This window comes from Saccoglossus kowalevskii, chromosome 5 (assembly GCF_978046115.1).
Source record: "Saccoglossus kowalevskii chromosome 5, keSacKowa6.1, whole genome shotgun sequence".
Taxonomy (NCBI): Eukaryota; Metazoa; Hemichordata; class Enteropneusta; family Harrimaniidae; genus Saccoglossus; species Saccoglossus kowalevskii.
Window position 1 is genome coordinate 498,938 of NC_140645.1, and position 22,722 is coordinate 521,659.

Genomic DNA, 22,722 nt, shown 5'->3' on the forward strand with positions numbered 1-22,722 from the left:
ACAGATCCACAAAGGGACCCGCAACGGGCCCCATAGAAGGAAAGACCTCCAGGAGCACAGCCTCACTATTGGCACATGTACCTCCACCATCAGGCCTACTACTCGACGTCTCAGTACACAAAGTACCGGTAGCCAAGGTGAGGACTTTCCACTCATGCCAACACGCTACTCACTAAACTGAAAATATGAGCGACGCTGTCAGACTCAGCGATTTTGCATGGCTCTGGAAAACATCCCAGACCTCAAAATTCCAGTGAAAAACACACGCCTTCAAGGCAACTGAACCACTGCACAGCTGCCTCAACAACTAGGAGACAAAACCAACAGCGAGCCTCTGGTGCTGTCATTATACATGTACATCTATCGATTTCTAAATACATTGGTAAAACATAAAAATGAACACGACATGCAAGAGGGAAGCGAAATACAGTTAGAAAAGGTGACGCAAAGAAACCAACGACCTGGTTAAATTGTGTCACCGGGTTTTATTTTCTTTGTTGTGAAAAAATATACACACAAAAGGGGAAATCAAAGGTGTAAAAATAATAAGAACAAGACATGAATGTCACAGTAGTACCAGGAACATCTGCAAACAGGTGAATGAATATGTCCTCTATGTGGGTACAACTCATCATGAAGTGATTTCCCATAATCTAGTTTTGTACTGACAACTAAAAACTTCCACTGACCCATGTTTAGAATCTACTAAGTGCAACAAAACTATTTGTCATACATGTATACTTGCTCAAGAAATTGCATTCATAAATCTGAGTGAACCTTGATGTACACGACTTCTTTGTTAATTAAGGTTTTAGTACATGTATATTACCAGGACCTGGGACAATTCAAATTTCAAATAACTGCATTGTTATAATTTGCATATTTTTGGGAGGGGTGGTCATTATTGCCAAAAGCACATCTACTCGTGCCAAGGTGTAATAATACCAAATATGAACAAGCCATGCATGGCATGGTTTTACGTTTTACATTTGTTATTTATCAAATTTAAGATATATAGTTTTATGTATAGTAATATAGCTGGAATATACAAAATGTAACCATGTCAGGAATATGATTTTTTTAACTTTAAAATGATTGACATTCGTATCTGATCGTTAAACAAGTACTCGTCCATATTGAGAGATATTGCTCTGGAACAGCATTCAAAATCAGCCATTTTGAGTACATATATATAACATGATGTGTAACGAATATATAAAATTTGAATATAATCAGTCAAAGCATTTACGAGATATGGGCTCTAGAAGCCCATATACGTAAAACGTAAAACCAATATATCTGTTTATCCATGACATGATGCATAATGAATATTAAAAATTTGAACATAATCAGTCAAAACAAGTCGGAGATATGGGTCTAGAAGCCCATTCATTAAAACAAAATGGCAGCCAGACAGCCATTTTGAATCCAAACTGAAAAATAAATGATGTGCATCAGGAACCTGTAATGTCTAATATACAGTGTATGTACCAAGTTTGAACGCAATCCATCCATAAATACCAGAAATGCTTGATATTTGATGATTTTTTTAGCACAAAAATGACCACCATTCGGCCATTTTGAATAGAAACGTCAAACCAATATATCTGTTTATCTATGACATGATGTATAATGAATATTTCAAATTTGAACATAATCAGTCAAAACAAGTCGAAGATATGGGTCTAGAAGCCCAATCATTAAAACAAAATGGCCGCCAGACAGCCATTTTGAATCCGATCTGAAAAAAAAATGATGTGCATCAGGAACCTGTAATGTCTAATATATGTACCAAGTTTGAACAAAATCCATCCATAAATACCAGAAATGCTTGATATTTGATGATTTTTTAGCACAAAAATGGCCACCATTTGGCTATCTTGAATCAGATCGTAAAACAAAATGACGTGCATCAAGGTCCTATAATGTCCAACGTATATACAAGGTTTGAACAAAATCCATCCGTAAACAGCCGAGAAATGCCATCCTGAATCAGATCGTGAAACAAATTGACGTGAATATGTATAATATGATGTATGTGTGAAGTTTGATTGTGATTGGTCTAGGCATTTCTAAGATACAGGTCCAGACGCACGCACAGACGCACGCACAGACACACAGAGGTCAAAACACAAGTCCCTGTTTTCGGACTGCGTCCGAACGAGGACTAACAAAAGTAATCCCCTCTTGAATATCTCAATAGCAGATCCATCATTGTTTTACTTGCTTAATTTTAGTGTCATTTTTAAAAAAAAAATCACCATATGTTTCCTGCAAATTCATAAATAACACAAAGTACAATTAGAGGGGAGCAGAAGTCTGGCTTTTGATACTCTGTACATGAAATTTGAGATCTATGAATGAATTCTGTCGATAAAGACAACTTGTATGTGCTGCGAAATGTCCTAAATATGGGGTATAAAACGGGCTGTGAAGCAGACGTCCGCTTTGCCTAGCGCCATTTCGCCTCTAGAGAGCCAGTTCAATGATGTCATCAGTGAACACTGATAATTGAACCCATTCATTCTAGTACGACAATCTCATAGAAGTGCTACTAAGAAAACCCTTGTTAACTGACAATTTAAAAGTTGAAACATTGTGAGGTGTGCGTATGAATGCCATAACGATTCATGTTAAGCTCCTCAAAATCCCAAAATACAAATCAAGTTGTTGGTTTTGAGAAATCGGCAGAAGAACTAACCAAAAAGTGAAGACACGTACAGCATTCTAGCTATAGTGAACAGTGAGTGAATAAACATTGTACGTGTTAAAACTAAATTAGAAATACGCTCACGTCACTTGAACTACAGTACTCATTTCCACCAACTTCCCACTTTTCAATCGATCGCTTAATTTCCAACGACACGGTATTTTCCGACCGGAAAACGACCACATTTTTATCGTTCGCGAACACAACTTCATCTGTATCCAATATTAGAGCCGGTACAATATTGTAAACAAATGCCATGATATCTCAACCACATCGCTATTGTATACACGTATCTTTTTTATTCTGGTTTGCACAAACCTTGAATAGCTGTCAACAATTCAAATATATTTAGTTTTTGACTATCTATATGCACACAATTTGACCCTTTGACCTAGATTTGATTGGGATGGAATATATTCTGACGTTACTGTCTCCAAAACGATTGGCGTAATTTCTGAGTTTCCTTTTCTAATTGTTGATTCTTCACGATGTGTTTATGTTTGTAGTCATGGTCTTACGATAAAAATTTCGATTGTTTGGAATGCCTATCGACCATGTCCCGGTAAAAATTTGTTTAGAATGTCGATCGTCGTTCGTTTTTCAGGATTTTAGGATGCGTCGGTGTCAGTGTCGACGTCTGTCATTCAAGCCGAGACAGGACAAACGTTGACTGTAATTAATGGGGATAATGTTCAGTAATTTGACGGCGGAAAACCCAAATAATTAAACAAATACTATTACTATTCATTATATATATTTGTTATTTTTCATCGCCAAACTATAAAAGAACTAGAGGTGTCTCGGTGAAACAGTCAATTCTAACTATCCATTTTTTACCTTTAAAATGAAAAAAAAATTAAAATTCGAAGAGCATCAGGTAATATATTAATAACCATTCTCACCAATCGCTAGTTTTAGGAGAGAGTAGGAAATCAAACGGCCACAGGTTGCCCGCCTTTTATGCATAGATTTCATGACGCCGTCTGACCGCGTCTTGTAAGTTAGTCTCGCACATCAATTCACACTTATGGTCAAGACCATGAATGAGCAGAAAGGACAGGGAAATTAAAAGGATTATATTGCCACATTATAGTACCTATATGTATAATATCAAAGCAATCAGACTTGCGGTTTTTAACAAGAAGTCAACAAATATAAAAATTAGAGATTTGAAGATATAACGAAATGAACAAATCCGAGAGAGGTCTGCCCAAGGTACACATAGACCAAGTATCAAAGCAATAGCAATTGTGGTTTTTTAAAGTCGAAAAAGTAAAAAGTGACACGGGTGACAGGACATGCGACAACGACGACGGACAATTGCTCATGTGATATGCTCCGCTGTCTACTTTGTAAAAATTGGCATTTCATTTCAGAGTATGCAACATGCACAGATTTCCACTCATCGGGCATCAAAAAATACAGATACAAATGTACCTACACAGATTATTTAAAATACAAATACAATAACTACCATTGTGTGGCTTGTACACAGCAATTAAATACATATCTTGCTATTTGCCAATTTTTGCTTATTATCATCTAAACAGTCTTGGCTATAGACTGTTAAAATTTCGCAGAATTGTATATAGTGGAACATACTTAAAAGACATTTTAAAATATAGACAACGGGTACAAACATTCTCTCTTTTGAATGCAGCCATTTTAATTATGAGCATTAGCAAACATCTTATCTCAACACCTGGAGAACAACCTTCATCCATATAGGGCACACTAGCCTGACTACTTGTAGATGTACAACCTTCATTACCTGAGGGAACACTAGGCTCAATACCCGAAGGACAACAACCTTCACCACCAGAGGGCACACTAGTCCCATCACGCAAGGAGTACTATGTTCACCACCCGAGGGCGAACCAACCTCACCATGCCCTACCTCATGAGCTACACCTAGCTTCCAACCAATATCAGGATCCTTGGGCTCCCTAGCTCCACTAATATTACCAACAATAAGATCATACACTGGGGTCCTCATACACAGTGCCTCCACCTCACCAATATAGTGGGGTGTATCTATATACACATGTAGTCTAGCTACTGGGGCTTTCCGACATGTACCATCCATCATCACACAGGTACTGTACGACTCTCCCCAGTCAATTGACTATCCTCTACCAACTCTCTACGTACTACAACCGAACTACACTCACTATCACGCAGGACCTCTACCTCAGTACTGCCAATAAAGCCTTGAACAACAGGCATACTACTCACCATCCTATTAACTGGTGCAACACTGGCAACACTAATAATTGGCAGCTCATGGCCACATTTCAACTCAACTCTATCTCGTCTCTGTAAACATGGATGCCTACTTGCATCTGTAATTTCATGAACTACACACGTAGCACTGACTTCCTGTGAATTATTACATGTCAACATCGCAGCTGACTTAACCTGAGGCTTGAAACTTTTATAACGCTTAGGACAACTAACAGCAGCGTGACTTGGATCACCACAAATATACATGTAACAGCCTGGCTTAGACTGACCAAATCTACCCTATCCTTTACCTTTCTGACTTGTGTTCCAGGACTGTCCTTTCTGATTCTGACTACCACCTTGAAACTGGCTTGATTTCTAATTTTTACTACCAGTCTGTCTATGTGCATCTCTAAACTTATCAGCTATTCAGCCATTTCCTTAACTGACTTGGGTGACCTTTCACCTATGAAAATAGACAACTCCTTACCAAAAGTACTCATTAATTGATCTCTCATCACTAAGTCCTTAGCTCCATCAAAATTCCTAGATTCCAATTCTCCATCCAAAGTTGTAAACACCCTTTGTTATGTAAATTACATGCACACCTGGTAGAATCCACTGTCCTTCCTTGAAAACAAGTATGACCTGTCATACACCGTTTTTTCCCATGATTCCATGCACACTTCCATTTGCAGGGTTTGAGGTAATATGACAAAAACATGAAATAAAGGATGCTGACAAAGTCATTTGAGCATTTTTAGAGTTTTTGGTAGCTAATTTGCATAATTGAGCATTTTTAGAGTTTTTGGTACCATATTTATCCGGGTATAAGCCCAGGGTCTTGAACATGGAAAATTGCCAAAAAATAGGGGTGGGCGTTTGCCAGGAGATCCCCGGCGAAAAAAACGAAAATTTGCAAAAATTGGCAACCCAAGCTGTGACAGGGAATAGAACGGCAAATGAAAACATGCAACGAAAATAAATGAACAATATGCAACATTAGAAGTAAAACAAAATTAATGTATTGCTTATAATGTGACAAATAATCCAGAAATAATAAAAATCGACAGTGAGGAATCATTTGAATTAGGATTTTCATAGCTCTTCGAACAAAACTTCTCAGATCTTTATTTATACGTTCATTGCCATCTTCGTCTAACTCAAAATCCTCAAAGTGCAAGTTGGCATCACTGTAGCTGTCGAACGAAATCCCTACAACTTCTTCCTGAAGTTCGTCGATATCGTCCCACACAATTTGGACTTAGCACTTTTAATCCACGGATTTTGCAGTCTGTCAGCTTGGCACTTTTCATTCATGTCTAATCACAATAAAGAGACAGGAAAAATGGGGTCGCTCTGCTGCGATGGCACACGATGCTTTTGTTTACAGTCTGGCAATCATCTTTGACCTTTATGCATCTGCTTTACTGATTGGCTAAGAATGACATCACTACTAGTATTTCATCATAAAGGTCAAATTGTGACATTGCTTTCTTATCAGACTTGACGCTTATCAATCACGGTGAAAGTTATCATTCAACAAGTTCCGGCGGTTGGAATGTCTCACTATATGGATATCGCGGTGGACTTGAAATAGGAAGTTTTTTTTATCCAACGACAGAAGAATTTCATGACAGAAATGCAATAGTGGTGATGAAAGATGCCAGATGGTAAAAAAGTTGGCAGTCTTCGGCATGACATTGCAAAATTGCTGGCCCCAGTTATGGATTCGCAAGCTGCTACCAAATATTTTATAAAGCCAAAATAACATGATTTCAACCACCTGCCCAGGTACGGGTTGCTACAATATTGCAACATTGGTTTCATTGTCGACGACGCTAAAGCCGAACGAGTGCGACACTTGCTTAGCGGCTCTCCTTATACGATTTGCTTGAATCGTTTCTAAGGAAGCACAAACCAAACAACCGGCCCTTTTTAGGGCCACGACATATTTCAAAAAGAGGACTACCGTTTCTGCTTTAATATATATTTTTAAAGACTTGCTGACTGTTATGATTTTGAAAAAAATCAGCGGTGAACACGCTGCCCTGAAGGCAGAAAGCTGTCACAGCTATTTCTTGTCCACCCCTTGTTTTACGCAATTAACAATTATATTTAAAGAATTTTTATAAGCATCACGACAGACTTGAAGAAAGTCAACTGTTAATACAACCACAGTCAACGAATAGAAAATAGTTTTTGTGTAGAAAAAGATCCCCTGGGCGTGTGCCCGGATATGACCTCAACTTCTTTATTGTGTCAAAAGTGGGGGGTGGGCGTTTGCCCAGGCATGGGCTCTTACCCGGATAAGTACGGTAGCTAATTTGCTTAATTTTTAACTGTCAGAATAATTCTCAGAACTGCTATAAAGTTCAAAACAATTGCAAAGGTTATTGGCAAGAAGAACGGCCCATCATGCAATGGAGGGTTAGATAAAAGACAATCTATATTTTTCCTAGTCCCGGTCAAGTTTTGGATTCATCATGTCCAGTTATAAGATATGTCTGTGAATTAGAGTTTATCTTATGACACGTAATTCAAGCAGTCATCAAGATGAAGTCATTTTTGACCAAAAATATTCACTGATTTTAAAGAATAGAAGACAGCATAGACAAAGGCAACTTACACAAGGCTAAAATGTATAATGTCATATTAAATGCGATGTGAAAACTGAAGGTTGAGTAGATGCCATTTTCGTTGGAATCAGTGATTTGATGGGAACCATGGATGATTACAGGAAGTGGCACAAAAAACCATCAGTTAGAGGTAGACAGAGAAACTTAGACTTAGACTCTTGGTGCAATAAAGGCATTCCCTTCATCTTTTGAACAACCGGTTAGAAAATGCTATTGTATAAAAGATGTAAATCACTGTAATCCTTGGTAGATGTAAATCACTGTAATCCTTGGTAGATGCAAATCACTGTAATCCTTGGTAGATGTAAATCACTGTAATCCTTGGTAGATGTAAATCACTGTAATCCTTGGTGGATGTAAATCATTGTAATCCTTGGTAGATGTAAATCACTAATCCTTAGTAGATGCAAATCACTGTAATACTTGGTAGATGTAAATCACTGTAATCCTTGGTAGATGCAAATCATTGTAATCCTTGGTAGATGTAAATCACTGTAATCCTTGGTAGATGTAAATCACTGTAATCCTTGGTGGATGTAAATCACTGTAATCCTTGGTAGATGTAAATCACTGTAATCCTTGGTAGATGCTAATCATTGTGATCCTTGGTAGATGCAAATCACTGTAATCCTTGGTGGATGTAAATCACTGTAATACTTGGTAGATGTAAATCACTGTAATCCTTGGTAGATGCTAATCATTGTGATCCTTAGTATATGTAAATCACTGTAATCCTTGATGAATGTAAATCACTGTAATCCTTGGTAGATTTAAATCACTGTAAACCTTGGTAGATGTAAATCACTGTAATCCTTGGTAGATGTAAATCACTGTAATCCTTGGTAGATGTAAATCACTGTAATCCTTGGAAGATGTAAATCACTGTAATCCTTAGTATATGTAAATCACTGTAATCCTTGATGAATGTAAATCACTGTAATCCTTGGTAGATTTAAATCACTGTAAACCTTGGTAGATGTAAATCGCTGTAATCCTTGGTAGATGCTAATCATTGTGATCCTTGGTAGATGCAAATCACTGTAATCCTTGGTAGATGTAAATCACTGTAATCCTTGGTAGATGTAAATCGCTGTAATCCTTAGTAGATGCAAATCATTGTGATCCTTAGTAGATGCAAATCACTGTAATCCTTGGTAGATGTAAATCACTGTAATCCTTGGTAGATGTAAATCACTGTAATCCTTGGAAGATGTAAATCACTGTAATCCTTAGTATATGTAAATCACTGTAATCCTTGATGAATGTAAATCACTGTAATCCTTGGTAGATTTAAATCACTGTAAACCTTGGTAGATGTAAATCGCTGTAATCCTTGGTAGATGCTAATCATTGTGATCCTTGGTAGATGTAAATCACTGTAATCCTTGGTGGATGTAAATCACTGTAATCCTTGGTAGATGTAAATCACTGTAATCCTTAGTAGATGTAAATCACTGTAATCCTTGGTAGATGCAAATCTATTTTTATTACAATTTTTTAATTGTCTTGTTTTGACACACTGTTGATGACATTGAGTTTCTTTTTTTTTTGTGATTTTTTTATTTATCGATTCTCAACCTACTTTTCGTGATTATTTCAGTATTATAGTTGTTGGTGAATCAGTATAATAATAATAATAATAATATTTATTGCATCTTTAGAAATACAGTATTTCTATCAGTACAGTAGCAATAAAAGTACAATAATAATGAAATAATAAAGAAAGAGAAAATATTATAATGTTAAGTATAAAAGTAAAATTGATGTGTTAAATTTTTTACTAATACTAATAAGTTTAATAATAATAAAACTAAGACTAATAATAATAAAATTCAAAGCTATCAACTATCTATTCTTTCTTGAAAGGCTTTGTAAATAAATTGTGAAATTGATAAATACAATTTTCATTTATGTGGTAAATCAGTTATTTTCGAAATGTTTTGTTTTTACAAGAAACAAAAATGGAGTTTGGACTAATTATTGTGTAAAAACATTGCTTATAACAAATAATTCAATACGGAAATATACCTAAAACCCCAAAGAATCCATCATTTGTATTTGGTTTCAGAAAAGTGTTGATAATTACATTATAATGTTCATTAAGATCTGATTTTCAAAGAATTTCTAACTAACTTAGTTGACTAAAACGGTGTCACCGAACAGATGACAAGCTGCTGTTTCTATCTGACCACACCATTTCGTGATCTTTTTATACCCATTATGTGGCCTTGTGTATTTATTATTTTTACCTTCTTCATACCTTTTGAGTGTTTCCTTCAGGTTAACATAGTACATATTGTAATGCTTAATTTTGATTCGATCTTGTATGAAAGTCAAACTGAAAAATTGTAATATCTCTTTATTCTGTTTACATGTGCTGATCAACTTCTACATGCATACACAACATGTCTTATCACAAAAATAAGTGGGAGCAACCAAAAAGTTTCTTTATGTGCCCTCTAAACTTTTATATTCATTTTTAGGGGAGAGTAGGAAATCAAACGGGCGGTTCACCGCGGTAATCACCGGGGAGAGCCGCGGACTGCTTATAATTAGGGTACCGGTTGCAACCGCGGTTGTAGGAAAGGTGGGAACTACGTACTTAACAGTTTCCTTTGTGATTCCATGAGTCTTTGTTTCAAATAGCTGTTTTTAAATCGAGCAGGTTACAAGCATCGCTGGCATGGAAATACTAAGCATATGGTAATACTATCAGCCCACGTATTTTATTAATATAAAAATCCATAAGGCCAATGCTGTAAAGAATTGTTGTTGCGTGAAACAATGTTGTATTTTATGCATGTATTTATCACCAATTCCAAAAGTAAAAGTCGTAACTTTCGAAGGTACGAGTATTATGACTCGTACATACATTTCACTTACGTTTGTTACACTTGAATAAAGTCTACCACATGAAAAGAATGTTATTTACGAAGTTTTAAATAGCCGAGCCTTCCTGATTCGAGCCTCTTGTTGATTTGACAACGGTGGGTATCATTAATGTTTATTCTTTTCCTGTATCGCATTCCAGACAAAAAGTTCAAGATCGATAAACAAGAAATGAACGAACTTGTGTTTCACGTGCGACATGATAATTAAAAAAACAAAACAGAGTTAAGCGGTCATGTACATTCTATAAATCTAACCTCGCACACATAATCTTGTATTGACATGTTTTTTTTTTGGTCAAAAACAACGTTGCCTTTCAGTTAACTCTTCGCGAGAGTTTACCGATTTTTTGAACAAATGTTAAGTTTAAGTAACTATATCGTTTTGCGTCAAACTGGGTGGCCCGAATTTAAATGTCAATGCGTGAACTCATTGAGGTCATTGCCCATTGCCGCATGTAATTCAAACACGTGGTTATTAGAGTTCAGTCGAAATGTACGCGAATAATGTGATCGAAGTGCGCTGCGAGTTTATTATAGAAAAATTTTACATTACGCATGATATTGTATGTTATTGTATGGTTAATAATACATATTCACTTTATTTCGAATAAAATAATGCACCGATGAGTCACAAGTATTTAAAATATTTTCTTGACTTTCTTCGACACCTGACTCCGGGACCTGACTATCTTTATCAATGATTTAAATGCGCCCATGTTTATATTTGCGTAATAATTACGAATGCAACGCATTATCAAGTCGGTAATATTAAAATATTCACAGACCCAATAGCCCGGGTTAGTGTCCCAACAATAATAAAAATAACTTAGTTTGTGTAATTACTATAAAAGCAATACATTGCAAAGTTGAAATACTTGCCCGTGCAATACTGTAAACATATTTGCGTTATTAGAAAAGCAGCACACTAAGTAAACGATGTTGAAATATTCAAAGCCAATACAGAGTTGGATACAAGTTGTGTTATTACAGTACCGCCGGATATAATAACAAATTTACGAGATCGAAGCGCGTACCAAGAAAGAAAAGGGTTGCTAAGGTAACGCGCCAGTTCAGTGCGTGACTTGGGGTCAAACTTCGGTCAATACACACTTGATGTCAGCATCGCCGCGTTTCGCAACGTACTTGAAGTTCAAAATGATGTCAACGATCACTCAATTGTTGCAGTGCATGTTGTACCAAGGTTATGATACACCCCGTTTCGACTTTGGCTTGCTTTTCCTTCTTAGTGCATGTTCTTGTTCAAGTAAATGCGACCTCTCACCAATGTATTAAAACACTTTGAACTTATACTTATGCGTGATTATATTTGGTCTACGCGAAACATTAATCTTTCTAAACATTTTCTGAGACCATGCATGATATATATTAACAAAATAATGCGATCAGATTTTATATTTTGTTGATCTTTACGTCTTTCTGGATGGTTTTGTGATTTTATTCCAAGGCTCAGGCAAATAAAATAATGTCAACTATTATAGACTAGTTTCCTAGCTTTTGGCTCAGCCAAATTGGTTTAATTTTTCATTAGAACTTTGCGATCCTTTTAATTTCCCAGTTCTTTGTGTTCATTAATGGTCTTGACAATAAGTGTGAATTGCTGTGCGAGCCCAACGCGAAGACCGCGGTCAGCCGGTGTCATGGAATCTATGCATAAATTTGCATAAAATGCGGTCGACCGGCGAGCACCCACCACCACCGCGGTAATGACCGCGGTGCACCGCCCGTTTGATTTCCTACTCTCCCCTTACACTCCAGGCATGTAAAAAAGGATTTCAGTAAAGCAGATCCAGGTGTGAACGTGAGTGATGTTGTTTCGGTCGATTCAGTAGGTTTTTTTACTATTTACTAGTATCATTTGAACAACTTGAACTTGATCGAATAGCAGTAGATCACAGCAATATACAGCGATGGCACATGCACAGAATGATAACACAACATATTGTGGGTAAAATGACATCATCTTTATGCTAATTTCAAAATCACATCGACCTTCAGACTTCTGGATACAGGAGCGATTAGGATTAAAAAGATAAACATCAAAACGTAATTTAGACAATAGAAATAGTAGCATTTCCTAACCGGTTGAGGAACTGTGTAGAAAAGAATACCTTTAAAAATTCTAACGATGCTATGTTCCAGTAGCCAAATTTATACAGAACAGTTTCAGTGCTAGACAGCAACCCCTACTCCACAAGAGATTTTCTTGTACTTTAGTATTACTTTACAACTGCTTTTTATTATTTTACCTTTTTTTCCCCTTTTACTTTTCAATTTATGTACTTACTGATAATTTAATTTTTTTTTTTTGAGATCTTACTAGTAGCTCCGCAGTTTGTGGCTTCCGCTGCGAGTGTCTTTCGTAAAGATTAGCTATTGCAGTGAGTAGGACTTTGTTGCAGTAACTGATACTTTCATCAGAGTTGAGAATTGTGAGTTTTATGTCATTAACAAAAATACCCATGAAATATTAATTAAAGAATTTATTATACATTGTATAACCTGAATAAAAGAACACATTATTTTTCCTCATTATAATGATAACATGCAACTTCATACGGAAATCCTAATAAATGAGATTTAAAACTCACAACTTGCAGTTTAGCAATATTGGGGATTGCCCACATACCCATTGAGGCTACAGGTTGTTTTTTTTGTTTTTTTTAATATTTTTTGTGCCAGGCGACAGTTACGGACACTGTTGTCTCTCCTGACTTTTTTTTATGTGCAAATTGCAAGTGCTAGTGACGACATCTGATGCATTTTGCTACAGAAGTCATATTCATGTTTGGGACTACATGTACATGACAGGGCTGTGTGGCCATCTCTCTGTCAAATGGCAATTGTAATGCGCTATGCTGGCGTCAACCAGGCCCGGTCGAACACAAGCACCTGCGGACCTTAACCAAGGTTCCCCCAAAGTCGCATTCATTAGTGAATGAATCTCGCTCAGTGGAATTGGCCTTCCCATTGAGTCTGTGGCACACTCACCCAGGGTAGGGGTCGACCCTTTTGATGTTCAGCCTAAGGTAGGATTGAACTTGGATCTACCGATCATGAGTCTGATGCGACAACCACTATGCTACAGGTTTTTTAAATTTTTTTACATTTTCATGTATACCATAGGATACATAGTATTTTTTGCTTTCTGATTTGACTACACTGTGTATTTGGCAGTTTCCAGTCCTTGTAAGTTGTATACTGTGTTCTCCATATAATAAATATCTGATTATTTGGAAACATAAGATTGTAATGTGAATTTAATGCTGTATGACGACGCCATCTTCAGGTCCCATGTTGACTATGCCCCAAACATTTACTTACTCATCAGTGTCTGATTGGTATATGTAGCGACTTGGAAAATATGTCGCCGTCCACACCTGCTATACGATTTTACACATAGAAATTGAGAACCGCAATTGCATAGAAATGAACACTAAATACAGCTATCCCGGGCAGAATTAGAATCATCAGTCTTCATGAGTGATGTAACTGGTATTTCCATGTATTTGCTTAATGGTCTGAGAGTGAATATTGTCAAGTTCGAGAGTGTCTTTTACATACGTCAACGTGAACATTAATGACCAATCGATATTGGCAAGATTCCGGGAAACGCTGTGACCATTGAGGCCCAAAACTACACAAACTTAAGGTAGCAAGAAGGTTTTGTGACATTTTCGAATAAAACATTCTCTGTCTGTTGTCTCGTTCAGAACACTAATTTAGCTTATATATTTCAAAAGACTAAGTACAGAGGTACAAGTTCGCACAAACTGGACAGTCATTGTTTACATAATAATTATCACGCGACATCAAAAATGGCGATTGCAAGAGCACACTGTGGAATTTCCTGGTGAAATTTACGTCATGCATTGTCCGTAATCAAGTCCATTGAAATGTGTCCCCGGGAATCAAAAGACCTATTATTCCGATTTCTATGCAGGTTTGTTTTTTTGTCCCCAAATTATTTCATACTTGGCACCTTTAACAGACTATTATTCTGTGACAAAGCATTTTCTTTAAAAACCCAGACATATTTCGCACCATCATTATCTTTTGAACGATAACTGCAAGTTTGAATGTCCTAGTCCAAACGCATTCATTTGGCGGCGGTCCCAATGAGTCGTACTCAGTCAAAACTCAACTCGAGAAAAATGCGAAAAACGGTTTTGGTTAATGAAACACTGTAGATTTGCTGCATTATTATAAATATACACTAAAAATGGCCAAAAATATTAACCACTGATATCATAGAACTCATAAAGAGTGTCAGATAATGAATAATTTCATGCTCGAGCGTGTAAAAAAAATGCTGGCATTTGAGTCCATACTCCAGGAACGTTTGAGTTTCCATTGTTACGCCAACGCACAACGAGGGATAATCCTCTGACAAACATTACTGTCCCACTGTACACGCTGACAGTTTACAAACAGGCTAATCCTTCAAGTGTCTCTGATAAGAGATCTAATAGAACGGTTTTCATGGTGAAACAAAATGGCCGATGTTTGAAAAAAATTTGTTTCAGACTGCGACACTGAGTGGCAGATTTTTCTTTGCCTCGTCTGTCAACGCTTTCTTTTCTTCGCCATTGCGTTATAAAAATGGTATTAGTAAAATAGATAATTGACTTGGAAAATAAAACGATTTAAAAGAAAGTTGCGCAAAGTTACAGTACTTATTTCGCACAACCTCCCACCCGCTTCCGCTTTCCAATCACCTTTTTCACTCGCTTTTGCGACCGCTTGTTGAATTCGACCGGACAATTTCCGCTTTATTTTTGACCGCGCAAACCCAGAAATATCACCGCCCACTCGCTCGCGCGCATTTGAAATTAGGATTAATAGAAAAATTTCCGAGGTTCACATTGTCTTATAATTGTCTTTCTGGTTTTTATGAATGTTCAACAGCTGACAAAAGTTCAAATACTTTTTGTTTTAACTATATATAATTATATGAGGCAAAGACTAGCTAAAGGACCATGAAGCTAAATGGCAGTTTCATGCAAGGGCTGAGTGAAAAGAAATATTTCTAAGCCTAAAATAAAGCCTTATATTACACCTCTTTGTGTATTTGTTAATTTTACATATGTTTTCAATGACAGTACAGTATGTCTGTAAATATCTAGAAAAATCTCGTTTTCGTAGATAATTTTGATTATTTGGAATGTCTGTTTATCGTGTCCCAATAATTTGTTTGGAATGTCGATCCCAGTTGGTTTCTCCATACTGAGTTTAGGAAGGGTGTCGATCAACACAATCAGCCGAAACGGGACAAACATTTACCGTAATTCATGGGGATCATGTCCGTAATTTGTGGGCTGAGACCCCAAATAATTTAACAAGTACTATTATTATTATAATATATATTTTAATTACATCGCAAAACTACAACAGAGCTGGAGTTGTTCGCGGTGAAACAACCGCCTTGAAGTCGATGCAACTTCAACTAGCCATTTCTTACCTTGAAATAAAAAAAAACAACTAAAAATTCGAAGAGCATCGGGGAAAATATTAATAATCATCCTTATCAATCGCTTGCTTTATTTTATTAGAATCCACAAAATTCATGAGTTTTTGACATTTGTTGGCAACTACCGCTCTAAAAAAGGTTGAAAATGTGGGTGTGGTTCTTTTGTGAGGTCCTGTTGATAATACGGACAAATATGGTTCTGTGACCCAGGTTGTGCTCCGATCATGTGACTTTCAACCAATCAATGATGTTGTAACAAAGCATATTTGACGCTAATTGAAGGGTCGTCGTACCATCCAATTTCCGGCGTTGATTCACATAGTGTTTTTATGCTGTGACAGGCTTCAAAATTCGCTGAAAATCAACGGTATATTTTGACAAACGGATGGAATTTGACCTCAGTTCAAAAAGAAAATACTAGGCTTAGATACATTAGAGTCCACGACGAATCAGTTTTCTCTGCAAGTTGGAAAATAAAGTAAACCAGAGTAGCGTCAATGATTTTCAGCCCTGAAGGACTTCTGTGTGAATCCTGAGTTACGAGTTGTTCATCGACTGGCCACCAAATATTTATGACTATAACTAAATTTGACACGTTTTTTTAAGCCCAATAAATTATTCATTACTTAAATTACTCTGTTCGATTTTTTCAGGGCATGTGGCCGTTTTTAGTCGAAAATATTTGTTGTGGGAACACTTTTACGGTACGGTATAGACTGAACTCATTCAATGATCGTGACTTATTTTTGAAAATTGAATGTCAAATTTTACCAGACATGGACCGACGTGGATTCGGTATCGTTATTTTTGGAATTGATCATTAACATTTCCTCGTTTCTCTACTCTGTCAAAATGAGTTACCTAGGCTTTTTTCACGTAACTGTCATTAAAATAATAAAAAATAGTACATCTAAAACAAGCACCCAAAACATGTAACAAGAGGTCACAGTTCAGTTGCTTTCACGATACAAGTGTCATACAACTATTAGATTTGAGGTGTCGTTCAGAATTTAATAATAGTTAATACTAGTTGTATGTTCACACTTTACTATCAAAACCACCATTTCGACCACTCATGTGCCAGTGATCCGTGTTTGAGTAAGCGGTCGGTGTTTCAATGAGCGAGCTCGTTTCCGGCCGGACAAGACCACATGGTCGGAAATTAAGCGATAAACGGTCGATGTAAAAGCGTAAGGTTGGGCGAAATGAGTACTGTATGCCCGGACTGTATGACCATGTTTCTCCGACGAAGTCTCGACTGACAATAATGCTGGCAATGGATAAACACGCATTGTTTGCGACGGAAAGCTTATCACCCATTATATCAGAATCGTCAACAACAGAGTCTACAGATAAGATGTTATCATTTAAACCCTTCTAAAGATAAACATTATGCAAATATGCATAAAACGGCAGTTGTAGTCTTTTCTTCTAGCGTTTTAAAACACTAATTTAAGCAACGCTATTTTGCAATTTATTGCATGTGAATTTCATGACAAGCTTTTTAACTATCTTGTTAACTCTGAGCGACTGCAGTCCTTGAAACAAACGCAATTTATGGCCCGACAAAAACCCAATGAAATTATTATTATTATGGTTTTATTTCAGACATAGTCCATATATAAAGAAAAAGATACAAACAAATATGTAATAAAATAAAATGACAAACCATACAGATTTGAAAACTATACTAAACTCAGTAGACTACCTTTGTCCAATGCTGCACTAAAGTAGACTTCCATTTCACATCACTATTGAGCAAGGCACACACAAGTGTATTGTTTGATGTTCGTAATCGATCCATAAAAGCATAAATTAGCTTTCTATATAAACTGATAAATGTGTTTGTATGGTTTTCAACGAACATAGTGCTTGTGCTACAGTCACGGGCGTACCCCAACAGTTTACGGAAAGCATTATTACATGTATACCTGACCCGAAGGACATTAACGGTAGATTTTCTATACATACACCATAATTGGCAGCAAAACAAACTAGAACAGAATGTTTTAAATAGCAAAAGTTTGACTTCGTTGCTGCAGTTCTTAAATTTACGTAGCAAAATGTTTGCTCTTACACAGAATAAACGTTTCTGACAATCAATGTTCGCATCGTCTTTCAGGTCACAAGCTATTTTATGTCCTAGATAATTAAACTGGTCAACAAAGTCAACATTATTATTATATAAATACAGTGGAGGGCAAAGGTCCATGCAATTACGACCATAGAAATGCATAGATTTAGACTTGGTTGAGTTGAAGGTAATGGCATGCTCTTCAGCGTATAACTCACAAATATTTAACATTTTGCGCAAACCTTTAATAATTGTTTATAACTTTATCGCCAATAAGACAGCCACAAGGCATGCTATTGAGTGATACACTGAGATTATCCATATAAATACTAAACAGTGCTGGAGACATTATTCCTCCCTGTTGAACTCCATTGGAAACATTGACAAATTTTGAGATGGTACTTCCCCATCTAACACAGTACAACTGGTTGCAATACCAATTTACAAGAACACGAATGATATACATTGTACGCTGGAACATTACGTTCAATACACTTGTTAAATAACGTCCAATGGTTAACTCTATCGAAAGCCTTGGACGCATCAAGAAAACACACAAATACACTGCTACCAAGGCTATTATACTAGCGAATGGTTTCTTTTATGAGTAGAATACAGAGATCTGTGGAATGTTTCTTTTTAAAACCAAACTGGTTGTCTGTAGTTTCAAAAAACTTGTCACACCTCTTAGTAATATATGTTCAAAAACTGTTGACAAAACTGATGTTATTGCAATAGGACGATAATTGTCTGTGCTGGTAATATCTCCAGTTTTATTTTTCAGGAGTGGCACGACAACAACTTCCATCATAGAGCGAGGGAGTGTGTCGTGCACACAGAATGACGACATACACATTGACAAATGCGTACTAATGCAAGCAAGTGTAACCAAGTGTTGTGTACGGTCAGTACCCAGATTGAAACACTGCCCTTGCTTGTGAGCGAGAGTGCCTAAGAATAACTACATGTATGACGTCATTGTCTGGATGGGAGAGGATTTGCCTTTCCCGTGTGACAGGTAACGTGTTTGAGTAGGCATGCGCAGAGAAGGAGACGAGACAGACTTGAGACTGTGACATGGTTTTGAACGACGCTCAGAAAGTTGTGGTGAAATTGCTTTGAATCGCCAGCCGCCGACAGAACAGTCCAGGTTAATGCCGGTAAAGACACGCAGACTGCTTCCACAGCATGTTGAGCCTTTGATGGCGAAGGACTGACTGTGATAGCCACGAACTTCCAGTTGAGGTGAGCGCTTTGAATTTGAAACCCATGAGGTGTCATCTGCCGAGTATTACCATGGCACGATGTCATTTGACCTCGTTTACAATGTAAACAATATGGCAGCCCCCATGTAACGAGCCTGTAATCCTGATAATGCCGTTCGAGCGTGGATATTGCATTGGAAACATTGTGTAGTAGTACACGACGCAATTGGCATACTGAATCACCGTGTGCGAACAGTTTCCTGCATGACAACAGTGATCGTGACGTGCTTTGATTGACCAGCAAAAGACCAGTGCACTGTAGCTATGACCGACCAAGGACAATCAGTTCCCACATCGCCTGTTGTGAACACGCACGTCGTGGACAGTTATTGACAGTTTGGGTAGTGTTTTGCACAGTATTATCTGACAGTGTATTGTTGGTTTTGATATCTTGTTGGCTGTGTTATGATATAAGCAGCATTTATTGAGAAATAGTTATTACCAGTTATACTTATTGTTACTAGTTAAGGGAAATATCAAAGGGGAGTATACCTCCAGTATATTTGTTACAGTGGAGGAAGTTGCTTTGATTTGTGTTTGACTGTGTTGCCATGGTGACAGACCGCATATTTGAAGGTTGATTTGCATTGTTTGGCTTACTACCTGTGGCGGGGTTGTTTTGGTACACCCCTCAGCTTTGGTAAATACCTTCATTGGGGACATATCCCAACAAATGCTTTGTATGTGATGGTCACCTAGGTAACTCAGGTCAAGTGCGTGACCCGTGGAGTGCAGCTATTCCCATGTCTGCCCGTGGACAAGACAGTGCGCTGGGAACTCAAAGATTTCAAGTTCAAATCACGGACTGGACACTCCTACAAGACAAGAAGAACACAGAATACTACCTCACATGGAAGCCAGTTGAAGCTGAGGAGTCATCGAAGTACGAAGACAGTTGACAGCTGCAAGTCATGTGCAACAACAACAGACACGAGGAGCATGGCTGCTCTCAAAATGGATCCCTTTTTTTGTATTGACCCCTAAGGATTGCTAATCCTCCTTTCTAAATCTTCCCCTCCAAAATAATATATCGCCCCTTTTAGAATGAATGAATATTCATGAGCACAGAAACGGCTATGTCATGAATAAATTAGCCTATTTTTTAAAGTTTTGCATAAAGTGTACATGTAGGTACGTCTTCTTGAGTTCTGCCTAAATTTGTTATGATTGCCCAGCATGGCGAACGCAATTTAATGCGAGTGAGTTCTAGATGTGAGTGAGTTCTAGATGCCTGTGGTATCGAATCTCCTGTTTTCATAAAAATCGTATTCGAATTTCGGGCTAGCTAATTTGGTGTGGTGGTCAATCAAAAGGATAGCCACAAAACAAGTGTTTTCATTACGTCACAAATACGGGTTACCATAATAAAAATATCACATAATAACAAGGTATAAAGAGAACCCCATAGATTTAAAAAACAGTGAAATTACCCTGGTTTCATTATGCTAATTTGATTTCTGGTATGTTAGTTGAAAACTGAAAGATTTTTTGAATTTTCTCTGTGATAGCTATGTTAATTGGAACCAAAACATTATCAGCATTATTCCAGAGACGACAGTGACAACAACCAAAACATAATTGAAGGCAAATAAACATGTGAAGCATAAAAAACTGTTTTGAGTCATATCGTAAAATAGGGGACTAAACAATTGTTGACTTTTGAGGGGAATGGAAATCAGTCAATTTGAGAAAATTGAGGGTGTCACAAAAAGCGAGGGAACAAATCATTTTTATGCTATGATAGTACTTTATGTACTTTAGTACATCATTTTTTGTTTGATTACCTGAGTTGGGCCGCTGAAATAGGTCACGTCACCTAATCTCCAAAAACATTTACACAGTCCTAAATTAATGCTTTTCTCATTATCACATAGCGAAAGACAATGAAAATCGTGTTCGCAATTTTAAAAGGTCGCCACAGAGAGTACGAGCCAGAATTACCCTTAGTTCTGTTTTAATGAAATGAATACTGTGTTTAGTGTTGTTTACTGTTACTGTTAGTTGGTGATACAGAGCGTATTACGGAAATAGCGCAGCATGTTACGGTAAATGGAACAGGAATGAGACGCGGACCAGACAATCTTTAGAGTTGCTGATGATGGAACAATAATGGTACATGTGACTAAAATAAATTTACAGGCTTCTTTGTGGCTTTTTAACATTTGTTTAAAAAAATGGCAAATTCAAGCTGAAACTGTGTACCCACACACTGGCCCATCAATAGCTAAATTGTGTCAATTATTGTTTTCTCTAAAATTATTTTTTTTAACATGACTACTAAATCTAGCCTTTACAGTCACGCTAACAGTAAGCTAACAAATGACTAAAAATATTTATTTTAGATAATACAAGTTCCGACTTTCCTTGTCCAACCGACATTTATAAAATGTACAATAGTCGGCATATAACAGTTTTATTTTGTGTTAAAAGTGGCTGTGGTCAGTCATCAGGTTTCCACACGCAGTGATGCGTCGTCTCAAATTCATTATCTTTACTACTGCTGCTTATATGTTGCAGCATTTATGTGAGTGAAAGTGCGAATGCCGTGTAGTAAATATTTTTTTTATTGTTGACCATAGAGAACTTGACAGCATCCTAAGCATACGTGTATCCTGATCATCGCCGAGGGTGGTAAATGGATATGATGTGTCAATTCTGCATTTCAGATAAACGCTATTGTTTACCGTAATTCAAAGAAATATGCAATGCCACATCACTTCATCGTCCGAATCGCACGGTTCCGTGTCTTTGACCTATAGGCCTCTACACGATACCGTGCGGGATCGCATAGGCTAATTTCGTATCTTAAGCAGTGAAATCTTATTGGGCGCGCCTCGAAACAAGGCGCCCAATCAGCTTGGACGTACCAAATTATAAGACAAAATTCCTCTTTCTGTTTTTGTCTCTATGCGTACATCTTTCTCACACAAAACTGTGTTGATTGCCTGTACCTGATGAGGCTTGAGGGCACCAACACCGAAAACTTTTGCAATTTTATCATCACAAATATCACGATTCATGGGCACCGCCATTTTGTTTAAAATGAAATGCCAAAGAGGGATTTGTAACACGCAAACTGATTGGACAATGACTAGCCGCAACTGACTACTGGGGGCGCTGTTAGAATACGTATATTTGATGGTCGTTCTGCCAAGGTCTGTTTAGAGGCTTGGTCGAATAAACTTAGACCTTGGCTAGCGAAGATGCATCACTTTGTAACACCTTTTTCATATTAGTTTGTCATTTCAGAATACCTATGCAGCTCAGGTGCTCTATGGATGCTCTATGACTGAGCGTTATATATTACTTTGATGCTTATGGGTAATAGTGCTATCAGCTTGTAAATAAACTACGAATTTTTGTAAACATAGGCTATGCAAGTGATTAACAGGACTCATTAAGCACTTTATTAACAATCGGAAGTCCGTAGGG

General features: G+C 37.2%; 1 protein-coding gene across 2 annotated transcripts in view; it reads right to left on the reverse strand.

The window, feature by feature from the left end:
- Nucleotides 1-22,722, reverse strand: part of LOC100374935 (RNA-binding protein 42-like) — a 58,798-nt gene that overhangs the window by 35,169 nt on the left and 907 nt on the right. The window lies entirely within an intron of this gene.